Source organism: Cervus canadensis, chromosome 24 (assembly GCF_019320065.1).
Source record: "Cervus canadensis isolate Bull #8, Minnesota chromosome 24, ASM1932006v1, whole genome shotgun sequence".
NCBI lineage: Eukaryota > Metazoa > Chordata > Mammalia > Artiodactyla > Cervidae > Cervus > Cervus canadensis.
In genome coordinates, this window is record NC_057409.1 from 1568038 (window position 1) to 1589307 (window position 21270).

Sequence of the window (21270 nt, forward strand, 5' to 3'; positions counted from 1 at the left end):
CAAACGTGGAGTCAGCCTCCATCATCCCTGGAGGTTGAGGGCGATACGGGAGACAGCATGGGAGACTTCCCAGAACCCGCATGTGGGAGTCAGCCAAAGAGGAGACCAATCCCCATCCTACCACGTATCAGTGGTATGATGTTGGTGGGTGGTTTCCTCACACTGAGCCCATATGGGGCCTGATTTTTCCTATCTGTAAAATAGGGATAGTAAGGTTCATCCCATAGATATTACAAAGATTAAACATGAAGAGTCAAACACAGACATTAAGTAAGTGACATCCACTGATATAGGTAGAGAGTTAGGTTCGACTGGGGTCCCCTGACACACACCTGCAATTCACCATGATATCTTTGAGAACAGGGTGAAGAAGAGGTGGGCATTTGGGGCCACCAAGAATGGGATGAACTAACTTGGGGGTCACGTGCAGTGGGCAGGCAGCAGACAGAGGCTGGAGACCACCTGGTAAGGACACTTTGGAGGGATTCTTTGTGGGCACGGAGGTGAATAGGATGGCTTCTGAAATCCCATTCTATCTTCACTACTCTGTCTTATCTGGATCTTAGCTGGATGGCTGTCAGCATCTGCTCAGCTGACTTGCGTTGGATAAAGCTGAGGACTGGGCCCACTCTGCCAGGCGCCACAGTGCAGCTAGCAGGGGCCCAGCAAAGACTCCGAATAGTGATGATGAGGACAGATCGGCAGAACAGCCCGAGGGTGAGCAGTGGAGAGCTGACAGTGACAAGAAACGACTTCCAGGTTAGTGTGAGAGTGATGTGTTGGACACTCTGCCAAGCCACTGGCGCTGGGCTGAGGGACGGGGGCTCCAAGGTGAGCACCACTGAGTCCCTGCCCTGGGCCAGTGGGAGCCAATTCAAGGTGGTAAGGCTGTCAGAAGTTGATATGGGACACTTTAGGAGCCAGAGGAGGGGCCAGCCCAGAGGAGACGAGCCCAGAGACAATCCTCCCAAATAAATACGTTAAAAAGAGTGATGGCTGGGAGAGATAAGTAAGATATTCCAAACAGAGAGAAAGAAGTCGGGGGTGGGGGGAATATATATATATATATTTTTTATATATATTTTACATATATATATAAAAAATCAAAAGTGGTCAACTGGTCTACCGAGCTATTTTGTTCCCCATGATATTCCAGCACTGAGTACAATGCCTGGCAATAGTGGGTCCTCAAAAGACACTCTTCAAATGAATGATAAAGCCAATGCTTACATACTACTTACTAATTTAACTTACACGTAGCCCTATGAGGCAGGCACTATTGTTGCTTTGTAGATGGGAAATGGAGGCAGAGAGACACTAGCAACTTGCTCAAGGTCAAGTGACTTGAAGGAGCTAATAATCAGCAGAGCTGGGATTCAAGCCCGAAACGTCCTACTGGAGTGAAGCCCTGCTGTGCCCCTGACCTCTGAGCAGCCTGTGTGCGGGGCCACGCAGAGGCTGTGCGCTTGGACTGCCCTAAAAGAGTACCACAGATTGAGTGGCTTAAATGACAGAAGCGTACCTCCTCACAGTTTTGGAGGCTAGAAGCCTGAGATCAGGGTGTCGGCATGCTTGGGTTCTTCTGAGGCCTCCCTTCTCGGCTTGTGGGTGGTCACCTTCCTCCTGCGTCTTCACATGGTCTTCCCCCGGTGTGTGTCTGGGTTCAAGGTTTCTCTTCCTATAAGGACACCAGTTGCTTTGGATTAGAGTTCACCCTAATGATCTCATTCTAACTTTACGGCCTCTTTAAAGAGCTTGTCTTCAAATAAAGTCACATTCGGAGGCACTGGGGTTGCTAGGATTTCAGCACGTGAATCTGACTGGAGGGAACAATGCGACCCATAAGAAGGTTCATGCAACAGGTGGAGGATGAAGCTAGAGTTAGAGGGGCGGGCAGGACTCAAATCTTGCTGAGTCTTTGCATGGAAAATGTGCATCCAGTTTCATCTGGACACATGGGCCAGAACCAAAGCAGGATAACTAAGCCATTACATGCTCTCAGACTCTGGTACAAGGATTACTTCAGTGGGACAAAAGCCATAGGACCAAAGGTTCCACTTCGCAACTGAAAAATATGAAGAAGTGCTAACAGTAAAACACCACCATCACGCAATTCTATACATTTGCTTTGGTCAGGGACGCACGGACGGCTCTTTTAACTGCAACACATTCACACTTGAGAATATAGTAGGGTTAACCAGAACATTGTAAAATTAACCAAACCGCTCCCCCTACCAAACTAAATTGATAAATGGTGCAGTTAAACTGGAAGGTGCCGCTAATTACAAAGCAAGGAGAGAAGCAATTGAAAATCACAGTGTACTCAGGACCACCCTGCTGACTCGCTGATAACAGGGCGTCCCTCCCCTCGGAAATGGGGGAATCGACACCGTCTGCTTGAGCGTGGGCGCAGTGGGAGCTGTGTGATGTTGTCAAGTGTGTGAGGCAGCCAGGCCCCTTCAGAGACAGCTGAATCTAGGGCCTGAGCTGGTGGTCTGTTAATCACTCACTGAGTAGGTTAATAATGAATAGGCCTCAGTCTGAAGTCAAAACAAAAGCTCATGGAAACCCGAGCCTTTCGCCTGGAAGGATGAAAGGAAAAATCTGCATTATGAATTTGTTCCTGGCCCATCAACTGACCCTCAAGGTCACCCAGTGAGCTATAAACAGGACTTTGAAAATATCCTCTTGTAGAGAAATAGCTCAGATTCAACACTTGCTGACCTACACCCCAGGGCTGTATAATGTAATGTGGTCCTGAAACAAAACTAACATATTTAAACACATCCTCAGCGAAAGACATAAGTGCCTTCTAACCATACTTTAAATCCCAAAGAAATTGAGTGACAACCTTCAACAGTTTGTATGCCAGCAGAAAGAGTTCTAGACAGAGAGAAAGAAGGCCCAAGGTCCACTTATCTGACCAGACCCAGCTCAGTGACAAATGAATATTTTAACTTCTCTTACCTATAAATGTGTTCATTTACACAAGGCATGGCTAAGGTTCGTCAAGGTCTGTGCTCCTACGGATATCTTCTGCTACTTGTTCTGATTCCTTTCCCTGTCCCCTCCCTGCATTAGTTATTTACTGCTATATAACAAGCCATCTCAAAACGTGGACGCTTCAGACAGCATGTTTTTAGTACATCAGTTTCTGTGGGTCAGGAAGCCAGGTGCAGCTTAGACGGGGCCCCTGGCTGAGAAGGTCAGCTGGGGCTGTGGTGTCGCCTTAAGGCTCAGTGGGGGCTGGATCTGTGTCCAAGTTCACACCAGCGGGCACGGTCAGGATTCAGTTCCGCACAGATATTTGGACTGAGAGTCTCAGTGCCTCATGGGCTATTGTCTGGGGGCCTCCCTCTCTTCTTTCCACGTGGGCCTCTCTAGGGCAGCTCACAGCAGAGCAGTTGGCTTCGTCAGAGCGAGCAGAGACGGGCCAGAGAATGTGCTTGCAAGACAGAGGTCACAGTCTGTTGTAACCTAACCTCAGAAACAACACCTCATCACATTTGCTCTATTCTACTCCTAAGAAGCGGGCACTGGGTCCAGCCCACAGTCAAGGGGAGGAGATTACACCAGGCTGCAGAAGCAGGAGATGAGGGCCATTGGGGACAGTTTTAACCACCCTGATTTTTTAAATGAAATTTTATTTATTCATTTATTTTGGCTGCACGTGGGATCTTAGTCCCCGGGCCGGGGGTTGAACCCATCACTGCCCCTGCAGTGGAAGCATGGAGTCTTTACCGCTGGACTGCAAGGTAAGTCCCTCACTGGGAACAGTTTTAGAAGCAACCTGCCATACCTCCCTTCGCCACCATACTCTTGGCCCCGTGGGTCACCAGAGACCACAGTTCTCCTTCCTGGACTTTTGCAAGAAAGGGCTTGAGAAGTGGGAAGCAGAGACGTGGACGAATGTGATGTAGGTCAGCCAAGCAAACAGCCTGGGATGGGTGCCCTAGGAGAAGAAAGGGAGGGAACGGACACAGATGGAGCCCCGCTACTAATACGGGGACTGTGACAGCCAGTTACCCCATGGACGCTGCATCTTCATAACGCAGAGGACCTGGGAGAAAAGACAGGGTTTGACACACATTTGACAGGACTCTTTCTAATGCTTCATGAGGTCTCTCGGCTCCAAGTCCTCCAACTCCAAACAACAACTTCAGGGAGAGAAAAGACAAAAAAGAAAAAAGGAACTCCTAAAGCCTCTTTAAGAAGATTGATCAGGGTGTTCTCTCCATCCCATCAGAGTGTCACTTTCTTGTGGCCAGTTGGGGATAAGTTGGATGCTTTCTGGCATGTGGAAGAGAAAAGTGGTACGCGTTTCACTGGTCTTGCCTCTTTTCTTGCCTTGGACCAGCGGCACGAAGAAGCTGGCAACTCAGAGGGCAGAAGGCAAGATGCGGTGTGGTGCCTGAGACCCACTTGACCCATGTAAACATTTAGCTACGGGTTGGGCTTCGGCTCAGAGTTTGGCCTCAGGGATGCGGTTTCAACACCCTATAGCTCCCAGGGGTCGGGCCAGGGGGCTGGGGCCAGGTTGAGGCATTTGGGGCACAGTTTTAAAGAGGGCCTCACTCTCAAGAGTGCAGGACCACCCTAGACCTGGCCCTGGGGTAGACTAATTGGTTATGTGATTATTTATTCAATGTCAGCCTCTCCATCTACATGGATGTTCCATGTCTGATTTTGTTCACCACTGTGTTTGCGGTGTTCCCTGTGGGATCTGGCACTTATCTGTGGGATGAATGAATGAATAAGTCAAAGATTCAATCAATAACTCTCCACTGAGTGAGATTCTGTTTCTCTGACAAGGCCCAGCTCACAGGCTCTTTCCCCTGCAACCTCGCGTGTTGCCAGGGCAGCACTGCGGGCCCCTTCTTGTCTTCTCAACACACCCCAGACTCCCCATGCCAACCACCAGTGTGCCCATCAACGAGATCTAGGATGGTGCTTAAAAGCCTGGGTTCCAGGTCGTACAACTGGGGTTCACATCCTCCCTCCATCTCTTTAGCTCTGCGACCTTAGCCGACTTGCTTAACTTCTCCAGATCTCAGTTTCCTCATCTGCGAACTGGAGACCATCATAGCTGTGTCATAAGGATTAAAGACACGAATACATGTTAACCACTTAGGATGTTGCCAAATGCATAGTAAGTGCTTCATAAAAGCTGGCTATTCCCTGCATCAGCTCACGTATCATCCTGCACTGTAATTATCTGCTTGATTGGATTGTGAACTCTTCAAAAGCAAGGACTGCAACTTATATTAGTGTCTGTTCTCCTGGTACCCCACGGGCTGTATCTCCTGATTCACTTTGTGGGCGGCTTAGCCTAAAGCAGACAGAATGGAGCCTTGAACTCTGAGACTAGCTCTGGGACCTCTTGTCTCTCCACCTCCATTCCCCAATACCCCCATGGGGTACAGATCCCTCGGCCCTTGGAGATGCTTGGAAAGTTCTAGGCCCCCAGTTCCTACCTCCCCACCCCCTCATTAATCTTGATTAGGGAGTCCTTGCACCGGAGTTAATTTTCTTGTAGATGCCTATCAGTCATGTAGCAAGGACTCTCTCCCAAGCTAATGAGGAATCATAGTCTTGCCATGTTATTACTTATCTAATTAGCACACAGGCTTCTTTGAGGGTGGGGGATGGGGGGAAGGTCAGGGAAGATACCAAGGAAAAGGGAGAAAGTGGAGATTTCCAGGGAGATGGGGCGTGGGTGGTGCACCTCTCAGGAGCGGAGGGAAAAGCCCAGCTCTTGGCTTCTCCTCCCACTGGACTGGCCCCCGGGGCTCAGGCTGGGCCATCGGGGGGCTGCCTGAACTTGAGCCCAAGGCCCCATGGGGTGGGGGTCAGGCCGCACCACCTCCTCCCCTGCCCCTGCCCAGGTAGTGAGAGGCCTGGCTTGCAGTTGGAAAGTCCTGGTGAGGAAGGCAGAGGCCAGCCAGGCTGTTCTCGGGGGTCTGGGGCTGCAGGGGGCTATTTGGTTGCAAGCAGGGAAGACTGTCAGGGCCAGGCTGGGTGACCAGGAAGCCAGGGCAGAGCATCTGCCTTCTCTAGGCAGTCTGCTCTTCTGCTCAAGATTCACATTCTAAAGAAGGAGATGGATTCCCTGCCTGCCCCTCGGGGAATAGAAAGTGGGGTGATTGTGATGGTCCCCCATTACAGAAGGATCAATTTGTCCAAAAGGATGGAGCCTCGCTTGGAAGGGGAAAAGGCAAACATGGAATCATGCCCCCTCTGCCTACCTCATGAGCGATTTTCTTTCGTTCGTCCAACAGAGAAAGATGTGTTAGGAGCCCACTAGATGCTGCACTTTGGAGACACCAGAGAGGCCCCCCTCCCACCATGCGCCTCCCAGGCATGGCACACTCTGGAGGGCACACAGGTCACAAGACTCCACCAGGGATGCAAGTGGCCTGCGGTTGGGGGTTGTGACATTCAAGGCAGTTTCAAAACCCGGCGGGCTCAGGACCAGGGAGGAAGCACAGCCCAGCGGGTCAGGTGGGTTTTGACTACTGGCCATGTGACATGGAAGTTCACGTCTCTGGGTCTTAACTACTTCACCTTTAAAGTGACTGTTTCCTGAGAAGGCTGATGTGTATCATGTTTAGCAAAGGCCTGGCACCACGTGGGTCCAGGATCCAGAATTAGGCCCAAGACATTTGAGACTCTATCAGGGAATGGCACAAAAGGTCAGGCTTAAAGGAGGAAACCACGCCAAAGTCAGGACAAGGTAAGGTGGTTCTGGACGCTCCTTTGGGGTGATTTAAAGGTGGATGCAGAGCAAGCTGGCAGAGCCAGCTCCCCGACTGGACGGCAAGGCTCCTGGTGTCGGGCGGGTCCTTCCCCCATCAGATCAGGCACTGCCCAGGGAGGGTGGCACCTCTCCCATCAGAGTGGTGTTTAACATCAGATTCTGGAGCCAACTGCTTCTGTTTGATTTTTTCCCCAGCCACTTCTTAGCTGCATGGCCTTGGGTGAGCTTGTGAACCTCTCTGAGCCTCAGTTTTCACATCTGTAACGTGGGGTGATGGCACCGACCCTGTAAGACGTGTGCAGGTAAATCCTTCCTTGTGTCTAAAGTGTTCGCCAGTGCATTTGTCATCCTCTGCCGTGTAGCCCATTACCCCAAAACTTAAGAGCTTCAAACAGCAGCGTTTACTGTTGATTCAGGAGTCTGGACTCCAGGCGTGGCTTAGCTGCGCCTCTGGCTCAGGGTGGCCCCCAAGTTAATTGGCCAAGGCTGCAGTCACATCTGACTCGACTGAAGAGGCTCCTGGGGCCTCTCCAAGCTCTCTCCCACGGGGGCTGGCAGCTTCAGCGCCTCACGGGTTGTTGGATCAAGACCTCAGCCCCTCATCCTGCTGTTGGCCTCCTGTGGTTCCTTCCCACAGCAGCTTCGCCAAAGGGCAGCAGGCAACACGGCAGCTGGCATCATCAGAGCGGGTGACGGAGGGGCCGGAGGAAGCACCACCCAGACCAAAGCCACAGTTCTTCTGAGACCCAGTCTCAGGAGTGGGTTTCCCAGGTGGCTCGGTGATAAAGAATCCGCCTGCGAAAGGAGGAGATGCAGTAGACGGGAGTTTGATCCCTGGGTTGGGAAGATCCCCTGCAGGAGGAAATGGCAACCCACTCCAGTATTCTTGTCTGGAAAATTCCACGGACAGGGAAGCCAGGTGGCCCACAGTCTGTGAGGTCACAAAAGATTTGGAAACGGCTGAGCACGCACCCCGTCACATTTGCCTGTTCTGTCCCCAAGAAGCAAATTACTTGGTCCAGTTCATGTTAAGGGCAGATTACAAGGTGTGGACCCCGGGAGCTGGCCCTCCGCTGCTGGGACCTGCACGCCTGATGGGCCGTGGGGAAGGGCTGGGAAAGGGGACACACCCTTTTCCTTCACCGCACCTCGCTAGCACCTAGAGAAACGCCTGGCACTTTTGTCCAGAACATCAGTAGGGCTCCCCCGGGGCAGGAGCGGGGCAGGGAGGGAGTCCTCTCTCCCCACTGTCCTCCTCCGAGCACCCAGACAGGGTTTTGCTGAGCCCAGCATAACCCCCCAGGAGAGCCTTCCCCCACCCACCCGCTGAGAAGCACTGCAGTGGTTTGCTCTGACCTCCCAGTCGGAGAGAAGGCAAATGCTACCCAGAAGGAGACGTGTGAAATTGGATTTGCTGCCAGGGTCAAACTTTGCAGGGCTTTATCCCCGGCTGTCACCTGCCTTTGAAACAGAGAGCTTTCCTCCCAGTGGGACCTCTCACTCGTGGCTCTCCCAGAATCAGAGCCCCTCAGCTTCAGTCAGCCCCCATCCCCGACCGCCAGCCATTTCTAGCCCCCACCCCCGCCCCCCGCGCCGGCACCTCTCTCTCCGGCCCTGGTGGTGGCTCCTAACTAGTGTCCTCATCCCCCCAGGCCCTCCTCCTTCCCATTTTTCACGAAGCCGCCAGGAAGGTCTTTCAACATGCAAATCAGGTGACGTCATCCTCCCGCTGAGCGTCCTCCAGTGGCCTCTGTTGCTCTGGAATAAAATCTCAGCTCCTACCCATTCCCCCAACCCTGTCTCCTGTCCTCTTGCAGTTCACCTCCTCACACTCACCCCGGGCACCGCCAGCCTGTTCCTGAAACACCTGACATTCTTCCCCCCTCAAGGCGTCTCTCCCGTTTCTTCCTCTGCTCTTGGAAGTGCCAGCTTCTTCTGATCCTTCTTGTCCCACCAGACGGCCACCTCTTCAAGGAAGCCTTCCCTGGTCGCACCACACTCCCACTGTGACTGTTCACATCCTCTTGTTTCGTTACGTCCTGGTACAGATCACAACCTGTCATTATTTTGGTTTAGTTGCTAAGCTGTTCACTGTCTGTTTTCCCCCATGATGGTCAGCTCCATGAGGGCCAGGAGGACACTTGATTGGCCACAGTTTTGTCCCCGGAGACCAGCACGCCAGGGGACGCCAGTTCCCCTTCTGGAGGATTGCAGCTGGGTCCCGGCTCCCTTTCTGTCTGCGGGCTCACCTCCCCCAGCCCCCGTCCACAGCCTCCAGATGGCTTCAGGTAAAACACAGCTCTGAGCACTCCTGTCTCTAGCCCTGACTGCCCAACGGTATCTGGGACACTTGGCTTCAGGCTCAAGGTCGGGCCCAATCATTTCCCTTACACCCTGCTCTGTTCAACTGGAATAAATATTTGCTGATTTCCTGAACATTCCCTGCCTTTTTCTATCTCTGGGCTTAACCTGGTATTTCTCCCTCCACCTGGAAAGCATTTTTCTCCTTTAGAGACGGATGTGCATACTCGTGACAGCTCAAGCCACCTCCCCCAGGAAGCCCTCCCTGGCTGCCACTTTTTGTGGAAATGGAGAAACTTGGTACCTGGAGCCAGGCCTGGATTCATGCCCTCTCTTCTGCCTTTCGCAGTGTGTGGCCTTGGGCAGGTCACCCCGAGCGTCTGGACCCGGGCAGTGGGAATAGTCAGCAGTCCTGGCTGTCAGAGTTGCTGAATGAAATGCCTTCTAAGAAAACACTTGGCCCGGGGCTGCTGCAGGACAGGTGTCAGAGGCCATCGCCACGCTTACTGGCGACTTCTGGCTCTCCCTGACACTTAATTCTTCCACGATGCCCTCGGTGGTGGACTTGCCTCCCTCTGTCCGCCCTGGGCAGCACCACACCTGCGCCCCCTCCGTCCCCGAACTCTGCCTGACAAGGAGCTTGCTTTGCACCATGCAGGGTCCGTGGAGAGTCTGTTGAATGTTCCTGACCTTTCTTCTCCTCCGGATATTCCTCTTTTACAGAGAAAGCCACCTGATGCCATTGTACGTTCATTCGTTCATTCACCCACTGAGCTTCCATCACCTAAACATACGAGCCATATTTCACGGCTCCGTGGAACTCGCTTTCTAGAATTTTGGAACTGCCTCTGTTTATTCAGCCAACAAACATCTACCAGGACTATAGCGTGTGGATCCCAGTCCCCTTCCTAAAGTCTCCAGCCTCCTAGCAGTTGTCAGCAGTTGCCAAGGGCATGTGGGTGCCCCTTGCCAGTGTCTGCAAGCTTTCTGGGCATGGTTCTTTTCAGCTCCACTCTGCACCTGCAAGGAGGCCGGGGAGACACAGGACCTATGTGGGCAGAGGACTGCGAACCTGCCACAATCCGCAGGAGCGTGAGGATGTCGCGTTCCCTGCCTTCCAGGCTCCCGGGTGCCTTCCGGCCTCTCTGACCATGCTCACCACCTTTAGAGGCAGTCGGGAGTGCCTGGCAGACAATATCCAACAAAGCTTCACTCCTTAAAGAGAATCGACCATGCAATCCATTGATTCTACTTCTGGGTATGTATTCAAAAGAATGGAAAGCATCTTCACAGTGGAATATTGACAATTGCCAAAAGACGGAAGTGGTGTAAGTGCCCATCCGACAGATGGCTGATAAACAAAATGTGGTCTGTACATGCAATGGAATATTATCCAGCTTTGAAAAGGAAGGAACTTGTACTATATTCTACAGCATGGGTGAATCTTAGAGACATTATGCTAGGTGAAACAAGCCAATGACTAATAGACAAATACTGTATGTCTATTATGTACGAAGGACTTAGTCAAATCATAGATGCAGAAAGTAGCGTGGTGGTTGCCATGGGCTGGGGGGAAGGGAGAATGAGGATCACTGGTAATGGGGACGCAGTCTCAGTTTTGCAAGATGAGAAAGCTCTGCAGATAGGTTGCACAACAATATGAATATACTCACTACTGGACCAAACAGTTAAAAATAGTTAAGGTGGTACATTTTATGTTATGTGAACCTTACCATAATTTAAAAATATTTAAAGAGAGATACTGAGGGGAGCAGAGAAACCTTCCTGGGAAACAACACTGGAGCAAGTAGGGACGGCCTGTGAGAGCTGACCTTGGCCCCTGAGCGCCACCTCCTCCTGAGAGTCCTCCAGCTTTCACTTCTGTTACCACCAAGCTGGCCAGCTGTCTCCTCTTTCTTAGTAGCCCATGTATGGATGCACCTCCTTTCCACAGCTGACTGAGGCTGGTGCTTCCAGCTTTCTTGTAAACAGAAATAAATTAGAAAGAAAACAGAGAAAAAATCAAACTGGAAAGAACAGGGTTCTGATCCAACAACTGCCAACCTGCTCCTCCAGATTCTGAGCCCTGTGATTCCACACGGGCTCCCTCTGATGGCATCCCTTAACTGTCCACTTACAAATCAAGATGACTTTTCCCACCAGTCACATCGCGCTGGGCCCGCGCCAAGTCCCTCTCCTTCTCGCGGCCGTGGCTCCCGCGTCTGCAGCCTCAGAGGCCTGCCCCTGCAGTCCCTGTCGTGTGTGGGTGAGGCTGTTAGTCGCTCAGTCGTGTCCGCCTCTTTGTGACCCCGGGGACTGTAGCCCGCTAGGCTCCTCTGTCTGTGAGTTCTCCAGGCAAGAATACCGGAGTGGTTTGCCACTCCCTTCTCCCGAGGATCTTCCTGACCCAGGAATCAAACCTGGGTCTCCCACATCGCAGGCTGATTCTTTACTGTCTGAACCACCAGGGAAGCCCAAACGTCGGTGGTGTTGGGTAATTTCCTTGTCCCATGCCAGCCTGGTCTCTGGGCCCTTAAACTGGGCACTTGCCCTCCGGGGTTGTACCTCCTCTGACCTTCAAGATACAGTCACAGGGCATCTCTTTATCAGCTGCTGCCCCTCCCTGCCTGGGGCTGTGGGGCCCTTCGGGGGGATGAAAGCAGCAGAACCGAGATCCCGAGCCCTTGACTCTCTAGCGGCTCTGAGACAACTTGGCCTCTGGGGGGAGAGCAGTCTGCATCCCTTCCTGATCCTCCCACAGGCTGGGATGTGAGTTCAAGAGACGAGAGGCCACAGCTCAGCATCCTTTGCCCCCCTCTGGCCCCGACCGTGACCCTCAGAGGGCCCTCAGTGCTCCAAAATCCATTCTCTACCTGGGCACGCCCCACCCCCCCAGAGCCTTTGATTTCTCTCTCTGACTTGGGGGACCCGGCAGATGAAAGTCATTCTCTGCTTCCGTCTGTGCCTGATGAAGGAAGGCAGAACCCAGGTTCCAGAGATGGACACAGCCTCACCAGCCTCCTTGAGGACCCCAGGCTCACTCCCACCAGCCTCACCATGCGGCTGCTTAGAGGCCCACGCTGCGGGCTGGTGGCTCATCCCCCAGCCCCAATGTCCCGGCCCTCCCCAGTGGCTGGCGGTCAACCCGCAGGCTGTGGTTCCCTTGTGGCCACGAGAAGAAAGGTGAGTCTCGCCCCTCACTCAAAGCCAGGCTCCTCTGTTCCCTAAACTGTGGCCACGCACACGTTCCTCAGCCGTGATGAGGGTTAGCTTCCTCATCTATAAGCAGGAAGGACACACCCGCCTCCGAAGGTATCACTGTCATGGCCAAATGCCGTATCCACATGAAGCGTCCAGCCCTGTAGCGGGTCAACAAATGTCGCTTCACTCCTCCGGCCCGTGGTGACTAAGGCAGCCTGCAATGCCTAGAGCATCCAATGCTCTGTATTACACCAGATACGGTCTTGTACCTTCACTAACCTGCTCCAAATGAATGACTGGGGAGGAATAATGATAAGCTTCTTGCAGTTCTATATTACAGTTCTCCAAGCCCATTGTGAATTCTTCATGGTTTTTATTCTTTCAAAAAGACCGGGGAGGCTGACAGGGAAGGCATGATTAACCCCACATTTATAGACATCGACGCTGAGACCCAGGAGAAGCAAGAAGGGTCTTTGGTCAAGGTCACACCAGCTGTAAGTAGCGGAGTTAAGGAGAGAAATTAGATCTGTTCTTGTTTTAAAAAAATTTTGTTCTGAAAAGTTGGCCAAAGCACCCCCTGGTTCTCAGGAGCCCACGAGGACTCCGTTCTAAGGAGGACGGGCCCAGCGGTGCCGGCGAGAGCTGAACCTTCGGATCTCGTGGAGCCTGTGCCCCGGCTGAGCTAATTGCCATGCTCCCTCACACTCACACCGAGCCTGCCTTCCAGAGAGACCCTAAAGTGCTTCTGAGCTCCTCGTACATATTTATATGCCTGCGTGCGCGATAAAAATAAAACCACTTCACCCAGCGCTGAAATGCAGCCACTCGCGGTGTGAAATATGGGGCTTATCGAACAGCGGCAAGCAAAGCTCTCTGGAAGAGGCTCCTGTCCCTCCTGACATTGCAAGGGGGCAGCTGGAAGGAGGTGGGATTTAATTATCTTGATCAGTAAGCATTAGACTTGGAAGCAGGAAGACGAGTGGTCCCCAGGCGCCCAGGACAGTTTCGATCCTCTCTGGGATGGAGAGCTGGTCCTGCCGGAGGAGACAGTACTCTCTGAAGAGCAGTGTGGGCCCCTTCACACACCCCCCTGAACCTACTCCCTGAGAGCCGGCCTGCAGGTCTCATGGACTTACTCATCTCCTCCTGGGCCCAGTATTCCACCATGCACCACTTCTGCCCCTAAAGGAAGGTGTCAGGAGCCTTTGGTGATCTCACATGTCTTGTAACAAGAGCCAGCACCTCTGTCTGGGATCCTTTCAAGGCAGCGCTAAGTGAAGGCCATCATCACTCTGGAGAGGCTGAGCATCTTTTCTGGACATTGCAACCTTTCAGTGATACCCTGACTCCGCTCTGACTGCTGATTCTGAGCCTTGCTCTAGACGTCTGGCTCTCTGCACCCCTTTCTCCCTCCTTCCTTCCTTTCCTTTGCCTGCCTGTGCTTTGCCCATCTCACTGCCATACTCCTAACTCCCTGGAGCAAACACAGAGAACGCATCTAAGGCAGACTCCCGGAACTGACGATAGCTAAAGCTGAGCCCTGGGGCGTGAGTAAGAGCCAGCCAGCCTAAAGGATGTGCATGGGCACGTGGGGGCAGGGTAAGGCAGAGGGGAGTGAGCAAGATGGGGAGGCTGGAGGGGTGTTTCAGGCAGAGGAACAGCATGTAGAAATGCCTAGAATCAAGAGAGCTCTTCTGGGCACAGTGGCCCCCGAGGTGGGTCCAGTGCAGTGATAAGACCCTCGTCAGCTGCTCCCAGGGCGGTGGCTCTGGCCTTCTGGCCACAGAGAGTCAGTGGAGGGCTTTAAGGAGGCCGTCCTGACCGGGCTGTGGTCCGTGGTGTGCCTGGGGGACCTGCAGTGTGGGTGACCAGGGCCGTGCTTTATGTGCAGGATCAGGTCCGCAGAGCTGTCCAGTGGGCAGTTCTGAGACTCTCCTTCCTCTGGTGAGAGCCTGAAGGGGTGAGGGTGGGGGCCCAGCAGGAGCCAGGGGGCCCGGGGAGCCATCTGGGAAGGAAGCTAAGTGAGCAGGAGGGTCGGGGCAGGACCCTGATGGCAAAGAGGCCAGGCGGGCAGATGCAGGCGGGCAGCCCTGATTTTGGCATTCAGGCCTCCTGGTGGCGAACCAAAGCCTGCTGACCGCAAGCCCCTCAAAGGCATGAACTCTCTCCTCCTGCCTCTGTTTCCCTGGCACCCAGATCAGCGCCTGATCCAGAGGCGAATCCAAGGCACATATGTGGCCTCAATGCCCTTAGAGGAGGTGGGCACCTATTGGAAGCCTTTATTTAGGGATGGGGCATCTGCTTCGCCCATGGCACAGGAAGGGAGAGAGAAAGACAAGGAAGAAGGAAGTAGACTCAGGCCCAGGTGAGACATCATTTGTCAGGGGCCGCGTGGAGCTAGCCTGGCCTTTTGCCTCTTAGAAATGGGAACTCCGAAGCCCAGAGAAATGGAATTATCTCCCTGTAGTATAAGCTGAATTGAGATTTTCCTCAAATGTTTCAAGGACCTAGAAACTCAAGAGAGAAAGCAGACTGCCAGCAAGAGGAGGGAATTGTCAGGTCTCACCAGATGACTTTTGTAATTAACTAGAGCATTTCCATTACAGACACCGTTTTACTCCCGACGGAACAACTGACCTGGTTAGCTGGATCTTCCTTCTTTGTTTCTGGCCCCTCCAGCAACTGTGACTCCAGTCTTGAGCACAGCGGTCCTGGAGGTTCCAAGGGGCGATGTGAAATGGGAAATGTGCCCAGAGCTTCCAGATCCTTCCATTATCATCTGGGGAGACAAGACGCAGGTGAACTGACTGAAGAGAAGATCACTTCACTGTGTCGTGAAGACTACATACACCTCAAATAGTGAGCCTGCAGGGAGCTGACAATCTTGCTTTGGGTCTCGATTATCTCATCTATAGTATTATGGACCCATCACACAATTGTGACTAACTAAGGACTTTATGTATATATGTTTGTGACATCATGCCTCATTGTGAATATGCTAAAGCTTAATGGACTCTTGAAACAGGAAGCTGGTTTGTTTTGGGTAATACAGACCCTCACACCTAAAAGGTTGTAAAAAGAGAACAAATCGCATATTGGATGTCGCCACCTGTTGTCTCTGGGTGGTATTGCAGTTTGGCGTGGAAAGGAGGAAATTCTGCTCTTAAGATCCCAGGCGGGATTGACAACTTTGGAGACAAGAGCCCAAAGCCAGGAACACGCTGACTGATATTGGAGAGCGCCATGAAAGATGAGTGGATTACTGGTCCTGCTCACGTTGGCCTTTGCCTTTGGTTTGTGGTCAGGGCAACGGTCTGCTGAGTCCCTTGAGATCTTGACCCTGGAGTCTTCATCTACCTCTCTGCACTGCAAAGTGAAGGAAGCTAAGGATGAAAAGGAGACAGAGAGTGGGTAATTATAGCATCCTGTTGCTTCTTACAGAGGATAATTGCTACGGTTAATATTTACTGAGTGTTTACATCATCTGAAACACTGTCTTATGAATCAGTGGGAGAGGTAACTTTTTCCTACCCCATTTTGCAGATGAGGAAACATAAGGACAGGGAGGTTAAATAAGTTGTTTGGGTTCTCACGGTAAGTCCTTTCTTCCTTCCTCTCTTCCTACCTTCTAGCTCACTTCCTCCCTTCCTCCCTCCCCTCCTTCCCTCTCTCCAGCAGTTATTTTCCTGAGAACTATAGACAGGATTTGGGTCCAGGCAGGCCAACGCCAGAGCTCATGCTTTCCCTCCTGTTCCTGTTACCTCTGTTGCCACCTTCTAACGATGACTAATACCTGTTAGCCCAAGCCTCTTATTTTTAGCAAATCCGATGATATAGGAACAAGTGCAAATCTTAATGATGCTTTCTAATCTTGACTCATCCATCCACTCCTCCATCCATGTGCTCATCCACCCATCAATCCTTTCCCTAATCCATCTGTCCATATACCCACCCACCATCACCCATCCACCCTTCTTTCCATCTTTCCATCTGTTCCTCCACCCCCAGCATCCACCCGCAACCTACCGACCCACTCATTCATCTATCCAGCCTATATGCTCACATCCACACACCTATCCATCAACCATCCATCCGATCTTTCTCCCACCCATCCATCTTTCCGTTCATCCATTCTTCCATCCATCCAACACTTTCTTGATCAGCTACTACCCCCCCGGCACAAGTAGTACGTGGTTCTTGTCTTCATGTCGCTTCTTGCCATCTCAGAAATATATAAAAGCAACGTGACCTCAGGCAAGAGTGTCTCACCTGTCTCTGTCTCAGTTTGTCTATTCTATGGAGTTAAAAACAGAGCCTTCCTCTCGGAGTATTGAAGAGGATTCAATGAGTTAGTACAAGCAAGATATTTTGAAAAGCGCCTAGTATGTAGTAAGCACTCAAGCTGTCATCAGCTGTCAGTGGCTATTGCTCTTATCACGGTTGCTGTCATCACCATCATCCCTATTGCAACTACCACGATAATTCAGGAAGAGATCAGAAGACGTGTCCATTCAGAGCAGCATCTTCCATCCATCCCATAATCTACAAAACTCTTGACGTGCGATATGCCTAGGTATTTATGCAAAGAGGGCTCTGAAGACAAACAAGTTTGAATTTCAAGTAAATAAAACCAAAAAACTCTGTAGGATTTCTCATAACCTTTAAAGTCTCCTGTGAATTGTAAATCTCCAAGATGCGGAGAATGAACTAATATGCAGCATTTCTCAAATATACTGAACCTCTGAACCCTCTTTCGAGGCATCTTTATTACAAACTTACAAAGCAAGTGGTTAGTGGGGCCCAGTTTAGGGAACGCTGGTCTCCAGGGTCGGTCAGCCTGTCTCCCCCTCTCCACTCCCACACTGGTCCCCAGGACTTAACTTCCTGTCCCGACTCCTTCATTCATTGTCCAGATTCTTTCTCTGGACCTGTGATGCTGAGGTTCATTCAGCACCCACAGCCTTAGAATCCCCACGGAAAGCCCTCCAGGCTCCCCCTGGGGAAAGACCTGCTGGAGTTCAGATGGGGCAGAAGTCCATTAAGGATGTAGCGTTGGACTTAATTCCAAGCAGCCAACTCTGTATTGATTTGGGTCACTGATGTTAAGGCATCACTTTCAGTTGCTTTTAATTTAAACAAACAATAAAAAAAACTCGGTCTTGTCTGGGATACAGCCTGGGGGATGTTTAATTCCCAGCACAGAGAAGCAGAGGGCAAGATAAGAAGGAGCCAGAGGACTGCATGAGTGAGTGTGTGTGTGAGTGTGTGTGTGTGTTATAGAGACAGCGATAGGGAGAAAGAGCATGTGTGGCTCTCTGGGACAGAGCCAGGGAAAAGCTCACATTGGATTCCTGTCCTCCGAATCCAACATTCCTCTGCCTTTGTCACTCTGGGTAATTTTTTTCACTTCTCTGAGACTCAGTTTACTTATCTGTAAATTGGGCTTAGATCAAGCTGCCACAGGGGGCTGTTATGAGAACTGAACGCGATGAGAAAAGCAGAGCACATTGGGCTTATGAAAGTTTTATTTTTATATCATTTCCCATTGGAATAGTGGCTTCCAGGGCCTGTGTAATAGTGTGCGTGTGTAAATGTCTGCACACATCATGTGTGCCTTTGTGTATCTTAGCCTGGAAGAGTATTCAAGGGCTCTGACTCTGCATTTTATGTGGGGTCAAATCTGACCCTGTTGTTATGTTGCACCGGGCAAGTGGCTTAGCCTCTCTGCCTCAGTTTTCTTATCTGTAAAATAGGAACAATGATAATACTCACACCATACGCTATTGTGAAGATTCATTGAGTTTATACACATTGTGTGCTTGAACAGTGCTTGGCATAAAAGGAGCAATTCCACAAAGGCTTACTACTCAGCATTATTATCCAACCCCACAGGAGGGCTTACCCCAACCAACAGAGCCCAACCCTTTGGAAGCCAGGCTGTGGGAGGTAATAATAACCCATATCCTTTCTCTCTCTCCAGGGAATAAATAAACTAGCGGTCACAGAGGACCCCAGGGCCCTTTGACCTCGGGGGTGTCCCTGGGGTCAGGAGAGGAGAAATTTGCTTTGTGCTGTAGTGCCCTCTGTTGGGAGATTCGCGCTCAGCACCACGGACAGAGGGAGGCTGGGGGCAGACAGCCACGTTGCCAGCGGCCAGCCACCAGCCACCGGAGGTCCAGGCCTCCCGCTCTGCCGGTGCCCCTGGAAGAGGCATGTCCCGCCGTGACTCATGGAGCTCGGTGCCAAGACTGCAGAGAGGTGCCCCGCTGCAGGCGGCCCATCCATTAGGAGACAGGAGCCGAGAGACGCTAAGCGAATTAAAAGCCTGTGGCTGCCCTGAGTGACTTCTCCCTTGGCTAAGTCACCCTGTGCCCTCCCTCTGCTCATCACGCCTCTCAGTGTCGCAGATATACCTTCCTCTGGGGCAAGAGCACAGCCTCTGAAGCTGTGTTTTGTGAAACAGGAGCTGAGGGAGTGTGTGCCCCCAGGAGAGGGTGTGCAGAGGTAGCGGTATCACTGCGAACAATTGCCATATGGAAATAAACACGCGCTTCACAGTCGAGCCCCTTTGGGGAAACCAGCTGTGCACCTGGGCGGGATGTCCTTTCTCCGAACGAGTGACCTAGGGGGCTGTTGCTTCTCTGAAAAGGTCCATGGCCTCAGGATTCACGCTAGCACCAATCAGGTGCTGTTGTTCAGTTGCTCGCTCATACCTGACTCCCTGCGACCCCATGGATGCAGCATGCCAGGCTTCCCTGTCCTTCACCACCTCCCAGATCTTGCTCAAACTCATGTCCATTGAGTGGGTGATGCCGTCCAACCATCTCATCCTCTGTCACCCCTTTCTCCTCCTGCCCTCAATCTTTCCCAGCATCAGGGTCTTTACCAGTGAGTCTTTTTCAGGTGCTAGCCTTGTGTTAAGAGCTGAGGAATGGAATGAATATAACGCAGTTCCCCGCCCTCATTCATTCATTCATTCATCCACCCAACAAATATTTACTGAGGGCCTACTATGTGCCAGGCACTGGCTAAGAAGACCAATAATTTTAATTATTCCCAGGTGGTGCTGTGGTAAAGAGTCAGCCTGCCAATGCAGAAGATGCAAGAGACATTGGTTCCATCTCTGGGCCAGGAAGATCCCCTAGAGTAGGAAATGGCAACCCACTCCAGTGTTCTTGCCTGGAAAATTCCACGGACAGAAGAGCCTGGTGGGCTACAGTCCATGGGGTTGCAGAGTTGGACATGACTGAGCCGCTGAGCACACACGGGGTGGTGTTAAAAGATTCAGAAGGCTGGGGATGAAGAAGGGTTAACTGAGGCCTCCAATTCCCCACCCGGTTCCCCAGCCCAGGCTTTGGCCCTAGGGAGCCGCCTCTTTCTGATATCACGCCTCCCTTCCTCCTTGCTGGCTTCTCACTAGATGTCATTTGCAGCTGACTGTCACCTTTTCGGTGCTCCCTGCGGAGGTCTTTTTCCTGGCTGGTATGGACCTGGACTGGAAGGAAGTGTCACCAAGGAGGGTCCTGAAACCCTGCCGGATGCCCGGCTCTGATGGCGCACAGTGGGGCTGCAGGGAGTCCAGTCAGTAAGCCTCACCTCTGCAGGCTTTCACCTGGCAAGCTCTTGCCTGCCCACTGCACTCTGATTGACAGCTGGGCCTACAGAGCAGGAATGCCCATGCAGGGATGCCTGGCATTTACCTGAAGAACTCAGACCGACATCGGGGTCTTCCAGCTGGATGCTGCCCACCCCCCACCCCCCCTCCCACGGCCAGGAAGGCGTTTCCACGGGGGTGCTTAGCACCTATGATGGATCTGGATTCTGTCAGCCTTTTTCTGGGCCAGAACTGGGGAGGAGGAGGAGCAGAGAAGAGACAGTCAAGGACAGCACCCCTTGGCATGGCTGGGGCAGCCCAGAAAGAAGGTTCAGGGGGAGAGGTGACCTCAAGCTGACCCTCAGCAGCTGGGAGAAGGCGGGACCTAGGTGGCTGGGGGTGAGAGGGAGCACAGAACAGCCAGGCAAGGGGAGAAGAAAGGGCCTAAGACTCCAGTGTTCAAGCCATAGCCAGCCCAATCAGCTTGGCAGCCAATTAGTTTGATTCAAAAAAAAAAAACCACGCAGGGACAAACTGTAATCAAACACCTATTTATAAGGGTTTATTACGATCATCATTATTATTTTACCGAGAGGATCATTCTAAAGCCTGTCAGGTGAATGTATGCTTTCAGATCTTTGTTAATGCAAATCCGTCCTTCCCCAGGGGTGGGGGGTGGGGGCTGCCCCCCAGGAAGTGCCTTGGCGAGGCTTGCAGAGGGTATCTGGGGGGACCAGCTCCCTGCCCCGGGGCATCATCGCTGCACAGGGGTCCACCCACAGCTCACTGCACTCCGGACACACGTCAAAGGGCTGCTGGAGATGGAATTAGTTTCATACCCATTGTCCATGTAGGTAAGCAGAGTCACGGTGGTCTGATAGGGCAACCTGGCAGAAATAAGAGAAGCTAGGAAATCACTACGCAATGCCCTGGACTACAATTCCATGCTGTGAGCTTCCCCATCTAACCTCACCCCCATCACTCTGACCTCTCCCAGGACTGGGGACCTCTCCCCTCTCAGGGGACCTCAAGGCCCACAGCCAGGCCTGAGGCTCAATAGCTGGGGCGTACCCATGTGTGTGTGCGAGAGCATGTGTGTGTGTGCACATGTGTGTGCATGTGAGCATGTGTGTGCACACATGAGCATGTGTGTGTGCATGCGAGCATGTGTGTGTGCATGCGAGCATGTGTGTGTGCACATGTGTGTGCACACGTGAGCATGTGTGTGTGCATGAGCATGCGTGTGTGTGTGTGAGCATGTGTGTGTGTGAGCACACATGTGTGTGTGTGTGTAGTGGGAGGATACGGATAGATACAAGTACCAAACCCCCATGTTCAGGCCCAGGGAGAAAAGAAAATCAGATCTGCCAAAAAGGTGAAACTGGTCTCTGCCAGGAGGAAACACCCAGTTCCTTAC